The following is a 10,898-nucleotide window of genomic DNA, read 5'->3' as shown; positions in this document are numbered from 1 at the left end:
TTATAAAATCTGATGGTGTTTAATCCATTATCTAAAAGTGAAGTATACTTCTCCAAAGCGACTAAGACGTATTCACCTGCGTAACTTAACAGGCCGGTAAACAAGACAATTAATCAAGAAAACAAACAACATTTGCCAACTTTGGCAGAGCTGCAGAGAATAACAGCTCAGGTGGGAAAATTTAGCTGAACTATTATTGTAATATGCACAAACATGAATCTTGACATGGCTGCACCCATTCAGTGAAGTCAGCTAAACATTTGCATGGAGCTGATCATATATACTTTACTTCTTTTCCTCTAGATATAGGCAAATAAGTAATTGTGAACTGAATATGCAGGCCAACTAAAACAACCTTTTTTTATTGTTCAGATCTACGATGATCAATGAATGAGATATAGTACCTCTTCTGACAAGGAGTCCAAAGAGGGGCAACAAAAACAAAATCTCAAACTGCAAATAAATCAATAACAGCCTTGTAGAAAACCAACCATCGTTGCCCTTCACTCTAGGAACAGACAAACGCATCAGCAAGTGAATCTACTTTTCCTTGGCAGCAGGTCATGTAGGTGTGGTTATGACCTACACAAACATCGGTTAACCATAAAGCTCTGACTAGATGCAAATTAACAATTCCAGCAAAAAGTATCAGAGAAAACTCAAAATCATGTGCAGAAATATGCAACACATTTCTAATACATTAGAAAGACTAAATATACCTGAGCAATGTCCAAGGAGATATAATAAAAAGTAGTTCAAAGAAATGAATCTTGCACATCAAATTAACTATGAATTAAACTGTTACACAAACTGTGCACACTGCTTCAAATGTCTTGCTTTTTATGCATCATTTAAATGTGCTTAAAATTCCTGAGAATCGTCCGGGGGGCCCAAACAAAGCTTTCTGCACCTTGGTTAGTTTTGCTGCTGAACCACTAGAGGGCACAGTCACACCTTCAAAACCCCTTTAGTGCAAATCACCTAAAGTGATTTGATCACATCAGTTTATACATTGGAAAACAGGGTGCATAAATTTGGTAAGTAAAAAGATTGATCATTCCATTTAACAAAAAAAAAAAAAAACCTCAAGAACTGCTTTAATTTGTGATTTGAAATTGAGTCAATGGATTCCTCTTTGAACAAATTCTGGGTACGATCAATTACTTGCATGAAGATAAAGGGAGTATGCTTATTTGAATTATACTTAAAATGTGGCTTTATCCCAGGTTGATGTTTGAAGAGGAGCGCCCTTGTGCACACACAGAGATTTAAACCTCAAGAGACTGCTGATGGAGTGCGCACACATTGCTTATTTTGGCAAAAATCTGATAAAACCTCAGAGACCTTTAACTGAGCCATTCAACATTCTGAGGCAAAGATAAGAGAAGGAGAAGACAGCCGTATGAAAAGAGAGAGAGACAGAGAGAGAGAGAGAGAGAGAAACACACACACACACACAAAGGGAAAAGTTATGTGAGCTAACAGCCGCCGTGTACCTCACAATGGCTCTCACTAAAGTTTGAGTCTCTTCTGATCTTCTCCCAGCTGGACACCTGCTTTTCAGGCCCTGTCTCTCTCTCTCCCTCCTCTGATCTGACTTCAGACACTAGAAGGCCTTTCGACATCCTCCAAACTGTCAAAGTACCCAAGAAATCAAACACCGTTGCGTACTGTCGGGATCAAAGACCCGCAGGTAAACTAGACGAAGACACAGCCACGTACAACTTCTACCTGAAAGGGAAGGGGGCTCTTATTTTAAGTCTGCAGACAAATACTGCTTCACTGTACCAAGGGTATTAATAAGAATAAAAGAAAAAAAAGGAAGCAACCGAGACATTTGTAGACATGATGGAAGCTCAGACAAACTATTTAAGGGGACCTTCGTTTCAATGACAAAGAACTGTTGTGCCCGTTCATCGTTGGACGGAGTCCGGGCTTTCGCTGGGTCTCCGTCAGATCTCACACTCCGCCAGTAAAACAAAACCTGCCGTAAAAGAAATCAAATCCCGTGGTCAAACCGTGATCAAACAATCCCCAATATCTGCCTGACTGTGCTCAGCTTCTCTCTCGTTTTAGGAGTTTACGGTCAAGTCTAATGCCGAGTGTCAGCTCGTTGCTGGGGCCGCTCACTTGTATACACACGACTGTATGATGAACACGAAGACTTACATGATCGGAAATCCATATGTCATAAGTAAATCACAGTGATCTGACAGATGTGTTACATGTTCACTGAGGGATTCTTGAAAGTGATCTGAGCTGACTTTGTTTCAAAGCAGGAGTCTCATTAAGTTGATGTCTCAGTTAGGTTGGTAGGGAATTTCCAAAGCCGCATATTAGCTTTAAACCCTCTTTATGTCCTTTAATTTGGACTGAACGAGGCTCTACCGAGATAGTATAAAAGTCTACTCCCTTCAATGAAGTTCACCATCAAAAAATAAAATTGAGATTTTTTATTTTTTTTTGTAATAAAACTTACAAAGTTATTGTAGTAAGTCATTTGTTCCCAGTATGATTATCTTCATCCCAACAGAGTATGTTTTGTAAAGAAATATTATGCTGGTTGCAGTTATTACAATTCTATATATATAAAAAACGTGTATATAGCTCATTAGGTACAAAATGGTGCACTGTACATCTGGCAGGGAGATGTTCCTTACTTTAGTTCACATTAAAATAACTGTATGTCTTTATAGTCTGCTGTTATAAGATGTGGTTTTGAGACACTAATGAACATCATTTGTCGGTAGGAAGTCAGTTAGACTTAATTTGGTACAGTCAGGGGCTTTAATCTCAACTGAGTTACAAATTAATTTAAGTATGTATGCGATTTTAGTTTTTTTCATGGTAACATGACCATCATGAAAATACTTGGCTGCAAAACCTAAATGAAGCAACATTTTTCACTTGTCCACTGTTGTGTGCAGTGGAGTATGCATGATATTGATCTTTTTGAAATACCCTGGGAATAACAGTATGAAATACAAAGACATGACATAAAATAAATACATGAATAAAATAAAAAAAAATAAGCAAGGAAAAAAAAACCCTATTTCTTCTACTAGCAAGTTAAAAATATGTTGTTGTTTTTTTCATTACAATAATGATCCTAAATGGATCAAACTAGAGGCAAAATCAAGATATTTCAAGAATTTGCAGCTGAAAGGCTGTACCTTTCACAGCCTTCAGGATGTGATATAATAAAATACAGTAACAGTTTATAAATCAGACAAGATTGACATCTTTTAACTATGTGTCGTTTATGGATGCAGAACTAAATCAACTGCCGATCCTGCTTTACTTTTAAATGCTGTTTGTTCAGACTTGTGCTTTAGGTAGAGAAGAACTTCAGAATTAAAAAAAAAACTGATTTTAAACTTTACAACCCCACTAAACCAGTTAGGGCAATGTTAATGGAATCATAGCGTGCATGTTCCACACTGGGATATCATCGTGTTCAAACAACAGAGGATCTGTGTTATCAGAGTTTGTGCCAGTGGAACCATCCAGACAGCGTGTCTAGTTAATGCTACAGAATGCAACAATAAAAGGATTTCAAAACAAAGTTAGCCTTACCGAACCTTTCATTAACTTTATAGGTTCCCACTGGGTTACATTTCTCTACCACAACAGAGAAACTTCTTTATTCTAGTGATAACTGGGATTAATCTCATTAGGAATACATCCGAATATACGTTTGGAGTTATGTGCATGAATTTCTCCGGATGCACATGTAGGCTTGGTCTTGCACGTTAACCCAAGAGCCCCCCTCCCTTCAGATGCAGTGCATTTTTTTTTGGGGGGGGGGGGCTTGATTAACCACTTAGTTCAGTCTCTTAGACCCAAGATTGCAGGGAAAAAGCATGTAATGAAGTGCTTTTGAATTTGCATTCTCGAGAGCCTTCGCAGATGCCTTGATTTGGCTCTCCCCTCGCTGTTTGTTCTCCGTCAAGAGACGTCTGCTATTTTAACGGTATTGCGCACCAAGTGTCCATCCAGCCTCCTCCATATTGCTCCCTCATCAACGTAACTGCCGTGAACAAACACAATCAACATGCATCTGAAGGAGAATTTGGAGGCCCCTTTTTCCCCTCGCTGATGGCTCGTTCACCGTCGTCATTATGCAGACAAGCTTGACCGCGAAGCGCCGCGTCGGAGCCCTTTTCCCCTCCGCATTGAAATTTTCAGCGTTCCCGTAAAGCCGACCGAAAACACTCGTGTGTTTTGTTCTTCTCGCACGTCGAACGCCGCTGCTAGGTTATGGACAAACTGTCTCAAGGATTTGGAGATAGCAGTAGCCTGTCTGCTCTTCAAAGTCAAGTCTTTGTTTTCAGCACTGAAGTGCCTCTGTGAATTTTGTCACATTTTCTAACGACACAAACGCAAACTTTAATTGGTATTAATGGGATTTTATGCAACTGATAAAATCCCATTGAGAAGCAAACGTTATGTTGCATATAAAAAAATGTAAAAACTGTGACGGAAGCGTCTGTTGACAGCAGAAGTATCAGCGATGAAATTCATGAATCTGGATTTCATGGAGGCAGCAGGGTTAGCAAAAAGTCTCGTTTGAAGATTAGCACAAGCCAAGTAGGCAACATAGCAACAATCTAGTCAGCTGTGACCGAACTTGCAACTCTCATTACAACTCGTGGTGGTGGCAGCATCATGTTCTGGGAATCATTTTCTTCAAAGTTGGAGGTAAATCCTTGAGGAAAACCTGCTACTAGCTAGTAGCAGGTTTTACAGCTGTAAAAGACAAGAAAATAACCCTAAATAGACAGCCAGAGGTAAATTGGAATTATATATTAAGACATACCCATGTTTTAGAATGACCAAGTCAAAGCCCCGAAATTGAATCGAAATGAGAATCTGTGGTGAGACTTAAAAATTGTTGTTCATAGACCAGCTCCACCCAACCTATTGAGTTTCAGCTGTTTTTCCAAAGAAAAATGAGGAACATATTCTGACTCTTAGTATGCTACACTTCCATAGAAATACCCATAAAGACTTACAGTGTTGATAGCAGCAGACGTTGGTATTATATTGACAGTCATTTAAACTTGTTTGATACCTGATAATATGTGGAAAATCATAAGGAATATAAATGACAAAGAAAAGCAAAGTGCAGCTGTAAGCTATGTTATCAGTTGCTGCATCTGTTGTGATGTACTAGGTAAGTACCTTAGCTGTGTTGAGAATTTCCAGAAACAAAAACAAAGTGCGACTAACAATGTAAAGTCAGAGCAAACAGAAAGATTGGAAAGACGTTATTTTTCTCTCACGCTGACTTGTTCAATTACGACTAATACGGTCAACAGAGGTTGTTGCGCCACACGACGAATGATTTGCCAGAATCTGTGCTAATTTCTGCTTCGGGAATGAGGGGTACTGACGTAAAAGCTTCCCTTTGCACCCCGCTCCATGGCACCGAAGAAAAAGAGGAAACGTAGTTCTGGTTTAAATCTGGGCCCCTTTCACTTGCTCATGCTTCTAAGAATGATTCAGACAACAAAAGGAGCCTCTTAAATTTGGGTCATTTGAAGCTGGACTCGGAATCAGAAGAGAAGATAACGCATCGAAGGGCAGCTGCTTTTCCACAGGCTACAAACTCCAGGTAAAGTGAGAAAATGAAAATCTTCTGTTGAAATCTAAAAGCACGGGTTTTGCAGGATTGAAGAAAACTTTGAAACTCAACATTATGCTTTTTCATTTAAACAACAGTATTAGTTGTAGCTTCCATGAGCTTTTTGTGCAGAATACATTGCATTTCTGCTATTCGTAGAGTAACAAGTATCACAAGCTGACGTCAATTTGTTACTAAGTGTGGCTCATTGCTCTGGTGGTGACTTTACAGCTGTTGTCTAACGATGTTGTTGTGATGGACCCAACAGCCTGCAGGATGCAGGCAGATTAACAATGGGATCAAATTTAAATAGCAGCCTGACAGCCAGCCTGCATTTTGCCAGCTAAAATTTGACAATGCATCACCATTTTTTATGAAAGGTGGCACTCTTTCAGCTCCATACGTATTTGTCATCATCGGAAATACTTCCAAATTGTCCAGGGCGTTTTGTCGGCAAAGCAACAGAAATAATGATAAGTTGGAAAATTAGTTCAGCAGTTTTGAAACTGCAACTTTTGAAAACGTCTTGGTATATCTTGACAACCAACCCCATGCCCATCCCATGCAATTTTTGCTTGCAGCTCCAAAGTGCCTCAGAAAACACATGGCAAACATTAAAATTATTTTTGAAAGGAAACCATCACTCTTTTTGCTAGCATAACCACAAATAGAGATTAAATACATAATCTACAAAATATGCATAAATAAAGTGAGAAAATGTGTGTATTCTTAGTTAATGTCAATTCCATTTCAACTTGTGTTGAACAACTTAAGAGTCGATTAGCATATCTATTGTTTTTATGTAATCTTATTGAAGAGTGAATCTTTAAGTATCTTCATTGTTTACATCCGTAGAAGATCTATGCTCATAAAAGTCTAAATAAATTATAATAATTATAAAGTACGTGTGACAGATTTTTAATTTTTTATTTGTTTTGCACATAAAATGTGATGCAACTGCCTTTCTCAAACATGCTGCACATCTCAGGGCTTCCTGGGTGTCCTCATTTAACTTTTTGATTGTGCCTCATGTTTGTCTGAGTGCAGCTTGATCAGAATGACACAGCAGGAAAACTTCCCTCATGAGGGAACTTCCTTATTTCTTTAGTCATCTGATTTTTATTTACAATATATTAAGAAAATTTTTTTTACTTCTCTAAAATTGCATCACGGGGATGTTTTTTTTTTCCCTTATAATTTTGGAGCAGTGCGTGTGCAGAATCTGAGCAACGCCAGGGGAAAACCGTGTGGACAACTGATCGGGCAGTCAATGGAGGACACAAGAGGACTCATGAGACAATGACTCATAACAGAATTTTGATCACCAATCAAATGTTAATCAATCCTTGGAAGCACAAATATGCCCTAAACAATATTCTTGTACTCCGTCGCTAGACGTTTTGTATAAAGTATGCATTTTTTTGCAACCGGCAACTTCCTTTGAAATGTGAGGACTTCTCTTTGTTGTCGTGTGGTGCGCAGCTTCAGAGAGGTGTGCAGCACGGTGTGGGCGCTCTGCGTGGGGCGCAAAGTTCTGCAAAGCTAAGGCGGATTGCAAAACCCAGTACTGCTTTGACATTAAGGGTAGTGCACTGGACACTCAGAGAGTTGTGCAATTTTCAGACACCCCTTCTGTGAATCATCACTTGTATTTCACTTTGGATAGTATGTCCAAAATGTCTCAAAACTATTTTTTTTTTCTATTCATAGTTTGTGTGGGCATCTGTTTCATGAGGAAGATGGAGATGTGATTTTTTTTTTAAATCTCCCCTCCCTTCTTCCTATATGTTGAAGGAGTGTATAGCACCCTCTTGTGGATGGACTGTGGCATTTCGATTCACATTTGGCCCACACATGTTAGGGTTTTTCTAAGAATTTAGATGTCCCAAAATGGAAGTAAGTATTGTGTTGGAGAAAGAATGAGCATGTATTGCAGTTTATAAAGAAAATCTCTACGGTACACATTTTCTTCTTCTAAAAAAAAGGTATTTTGTAATGTTAAATACTGTTAAGATTGATCAAACCCAGGATTTCCACATTAAGGACTATGGCCTCTGTATATATGGCACTGAACAGTTAAGACTGGTCAGGGTTGGGGTTAGGGTCTAATCTGCAAGACGTGATGAACTTAACTGTTCATTCATAAATTGGGGGGGAAAAAAACAAAACAAGAAGTACTGCAGATCAAAGGTTTTTGCAATAAAAAATGATGATGCTGTTGAGCAAATCAAATAACATATGTAACGACTACGATAGAAAAAGATGAAGTGATAATTCAAAACTTACTGTTTTTAACAAAATCCCCCATTTTACAATTATTACTACCAGTTTTTTTAATTCAGTTCAACAATACTTTATTGATTCCAAGCGGGAATTAATTTAAAAAAATATATATATATATATTTTTAATAACTTTTATAACTTTTTCTAAGTTGTAAACATCTTTACAACCCCTGTGGCATATGACATAAATCATCCACAGATAGAGTCTTCTATCTCCTCCTCTCTTCAGTTCAAAATTAAAGCTTAAATACAGAAAACGGGTATTGAGAGAGCAACTAAGCTACACAAGTTCAAAACTTCTGCTCTTTAGACGACCTAAACTGTGTGATTAGCGATCGAGACAGAAATCGGCAGCATGTCTGAGCCCCTCATCATTATCTCGGCCCAGTGACTCAAGTCTTGAGCACCGAGAACAAAACTCTCGCGGGAGGCTCCGGTTCCTGACGCGGCAGGTCGCCGGGAGGAACAATAAGAGCGCATTAGAGGTTTTAAAAAGGCAAATAAATACATGACAGACCAGCGACAAAAGAGCACTGCCAGATGAGAGAGAGAGAGAGAGAGACAGAATGAGAGCGACGGCGGAGAGCAGCCTTGATGAAAATAAAACAGCGGAGCGCAAAGGGGAGGCAGGGGCCGAGCGGATTGGAGGTGATGATGAGTGAAGGGCTGTTACAAAGTGGAACATCTTTAGGAAAGGTTTTAATGAGACAAGCATCAGCATATGTGTGTGTGTGTCTAGAAATTCTCTGCAAAAACACTCTGAACTTTCTGCTTTCACATGCACGAGTGAGGATTTGCAAAAAAAAAAAAAAAAAGTGTGAAGAGGCAGAGAGACGAGATGATGCAAGTGTTAATCAGAAGATGATTACTCATAAATACAATACAAGGAGGTGTGTCATATTCCAAATAATGGCGGAGGCTTCTTAAACCGGGTCACTGTGTTTTGCCACTTAACTTTTTGAACAGTTTTTCAAATGACAGCCTTGAATTTAATTTTGTTGTATTAGGATCTAATGTGACAAACACAAGAGATTTTTCGTTTTTAAAACAGTTTTTTTTTACAAATGACAAAGCTATGGTTTGTGTTCGTTCATTTACACCAACACCTGATTGTGTTTCTTAATCTCTGCAGCTTTAGCTTTGGTCTTTGACATTCCCATTGTTGTTAGATTATTAGGCAGTGAAATGCATCGTCTTAGATTTATTTACCTCACGTACAAAACATAAAATAAAAAATACACTATTCCATACACATTTCTACAAACTATTCACGTTATTTACCCCATTTATCAATATGTTTAATTACTGCTTACACACCACCGGTTAGAAGTGCAAGGCAATCACGTTGTTGCCTTGCACTTGCAACCTTCCAGTTGCAATGGCTGGAAGGTTGAATCAAATTGAATCTAAGCGAGTCGGATCTAATCTAATTGTACATTACGTGAATTAAAGTAATGTTCTTGTTTTCATTGTGAAACTGAACGATCGCAGTATTTAGATTGAGACTTTTTACACCTCCGCACCAGTTTTACCAAGAGCGCCAAAAACTGTGTCGGCAGCTGATTTTTAAAATACATAAATTAAAATGATGACATATAAAACCAACAATTCACCTGCCGGGGGTCTGCAGCCGAATGTAAAAGACAAGACAGCGCAACGCTGTTGTTTGTATGTCTCCCCCCGACCCCCGAAGGCTTTGTGTATTTTGTAGGCTGCATCTACACAGCAGCAGGGAGCCTTTAACCTTTTTTGTTGACTCCCAGCTGGAAACAAAGCAAGTGAGGCAGACTCAAGCAGGGCTAACTCTGTCGAACAACCATGAGATCATACGGTTAGAGGTCTCATGAGAAAGACATCACAGTACAGCTATTTACAGCATTAAATGGCCATTTAACGTGAGATCAATAATGAGCTAATTAAGACTGAAAAGGCAGCGTTTTCTGGAAGGTTTAATGAAGTCGAGAACAATAGTTATATCTTTTATTTATTTTATTTTATTTTTTTAAAAAAGGAGCTTAACTTTTCCAGTGATCAGGTTTTCGAACTAAAGTCATCAATGTGAGTTTGAGCGCAACCCTTGACTGCATTAAAACCACAAACTTTAACATATTTTTGGGAGGTTTTGGAGCCAAGTTGTCTTCTAAATCAGTATTTGCAAACCAGCCAACCACCATCACCACCAAATTGACAGTCGAGTCGCGCAAAGTGTTAATCAAGAACAGCCAAGAGGTCCATTGTAACTCCGCTTCATTTGGCTAGGAAACAATAAAACACACACGCATACAAAAAAAAAAAATTGTGCAATAATGAGCGATTTTTCTGGCAGTCATCAATTTAATCTTAATCGACACTTGTTGGGCAGCCGAGGGGGGAGGGGCATCACAGAAAGAAACCTTATGGGCCAACAGAGAAGCCCCCAAATCTCAGACAATGACTCACGCTCAGTCCGCACAGACGAGCGACTTGTTCAGAGATGACAATTTCTGCCGGAATGCAGCTAGGTGGACAAAACCCTTTCTCTGCACAAACTGACAAGAGCCGGCTTTCACGTAACGTTCGCCACCTACGCAGTTTTACACAGTGCACAGAACCGCCGGACAGATTCCGCGTTCGAGGTATTTTGCCAGCTTGGCGAAAGAATAAAGGCAATTAAGCCCCGTTCGCACCATGCTTGGACAGCCGTATGTCATGCCAATTAACCTCCCACGTCAAGAAGAAGAGGGGGAAAGTAGGTAGACACACTGAGATTATAACCACATGCAGTCTTCTACTTTCTCACCCTACAACCTTTTTTCTCTACTGCCGTTCCCTCAACTCAAACGCTTGGGTCTATTTTGATGAATTCTAATCCAGTGGCAGTGACAGCTACTTTGTTCTCAGATGACGTATTTCATTTCATATATATACTGCTCAAAAAAAAATAAAGGGAACACTTAAACAACACAATATAACTCCCAAGTAAATCAAACTTCTGTGAAATCAAACTGTC

At 39.0% G+C, this 10,898-nt stretch overlaps 1 protein-coding gene across 3 annotated transcripts in view; it reads left to right on the top strand.

Annotated features, from left to right (window-relative positions):
* Nucleotides 1-5,511: 5,511 nt before the first annotated feature.
* tfec (transcription factor EC) overlaps nucleotides 5,512-10,898 on the top strand; it is a 45,189-nt gene continuing 39,802 nt past the window's right edge. For all 3 annotated transcript variants that reach the window (XM_008401027.2, XM_008401026.2, XM_008401025.2), the window contains exon 1: nucleotides 5,512-5,617. The gene's annotated coding sequence lies outside the window, so the exon portion shown is untranslated. The remainder of the gene's footprint in view (nucleotides 5,618-10,898) is intronic.

Source organism: Poecilia reticulata, linkage group LG23 (assembly GCF_000633615.1).
Source record: "Poecilia reticulata strain Guanapo linkage group LG23, Guppy_female_1.0+MT, whole genome shotgun sequence".
NCBI classification, from domain to species: domain Eukaryota; kingdom Metazoa; phylum Chordata; class Actinopteri; order Cyprinodontiformes; family Poeciliidae; genus Poecilia; species Poecilia reticulata.
Note: the sequence above shows the minus strand (reverse complement) of the source record. Positions and strands in the feature narration are given on the sequence as shown.